This window comes from Myotis davidii, unplaced genomic scaffold (genome assembly GCF_000327345.1).
Source record: "Myotis davidii unplaced genomic scaffold, ASM32734v1 scaffold67, whole genome shotgun sequence".
Taxonomy (NCBI): Eukaryota; Metazoa; Chordata; class Mammalia; order Chiroptera; family Vespertilionidae; genus Myotis; species Myotis davidii.
Genome location: NW_006298521.1, coordinates 17888 through 19082, shown reverse-complemented (window position 1 = coordinate 19082; position 1195 = coordinate 17888). Strand labels below are relative to the sequence as shown.

Below are 1195 nucleotides of genomic sequence, written 5' to 3'. Positions count from 1 at the left end.
TATCCGTGTCATTCCTTCTTCGCCGACTCCGTCCGCACCTTTGGGGACCCCTGGACCTGCTGGGGCTGGACCCCGGCACGTTGTTTCTCTGTCGGGCCCACTGTTGCTGGAGCGCGGGGGTGTCCAGGGGACAGTCAGCTGCCGGTCTCTCTGAGAACCGGGCGTGGCCCAGGCGCACCCAGTGCTGGGCCCAGGGGTTGTGCTGGGTCAGGGCTGCGACCCCAGGCCTCCGGGCAATCGCTGGGCCGGTTCTGTCCTTACGGCCCTCACTGACCGCTTGGGGCAGTGCGTGTCAGCGTGGAGAGTGCGTGGGCCGGGCTGACGAGAGGCGGGCAGGAGCTGGCCGCGCTGCTTGGCTGTGCTGGTGTGGCGTCTCGTGGACAAGGACGGGCCCGACGCGCTGATCTCACCACGTCGTTGTCGTGCGCAAATCTTACTGCAGTTGTCAGGTTCGCCAACGTGAAAAAGCGAGGACCAGACGTTGTCCTCAGCATGGCTGGGCTGACCCCTGACTCGGCCCCTCCCTCCAGCGTCGCAGCCCAGGGGCCTGTCCCCCGGAGAGCAACCGGTGTGGCCCAGCGAGGCCCTGAGCGATGGCACCTTGCGGTGTGGACGGCGCAGGGCGGCACAGGGCGGCTCATGGCTGTGAACGCGCCCGGAAGGCCTTCGGAGGAGAGAGCCCTGTGTTTAAGAACGCGCTTGCCCGTCTCCTGCCTCCATAAAGGTCACCGCGTAGATTTCCTCCTTCAGCCTCGCAGGCCGCGAGCGGGGCCTTTCCATTTTCCCTCCGTCCCGCGAGCCGGAGACCAAATTAGATTCTGAAATTGAGTGCGCAGCCAAGTCGGCGTCCCCGTCACGGGAGGGGACAGCGCTCACCTTGCGAGTGGCGAGGTCATGCTAATATGGAGCGAAGTGGATTAAGAAGAAAACCCCAGGCGTTTATTTACGACCTGCGCGGAATTGGATTGGCACCTGTGCCGGTCGCAGCGATTGATGTTGAGCCGTCCCCGGGGATGCTCCGCCAGGAAGCGGCTGCGTGAGCTCAACTCGCAGGCCAGGAAGTACCTGAATGCTAAGAGGCAGACTGAGGGGGGGCAAGCCCCAGAGACCCAGCCCTGGAGCTGAGGCTGGGGAGGGGGGCTCGGACCCAGCACAGGGCCACATGGCCGCACGCACAGCCTGGGGGTGGGGAGGG

General features: G+C 65.4%; 1 protein-coding gene across 1 annotated transcript in view; it reads left to right on the top strand.

Annotated features, from left to right (window-relative positions):
* TBC1D22A (TBC1 domain family member 22A) overlaps positions 1–1195 on the top strand; it is a 185264-nt gene that overhangs the window by 181621 nt on the left and 2448 nt on the right. The window lies entirely within an intron of this gene.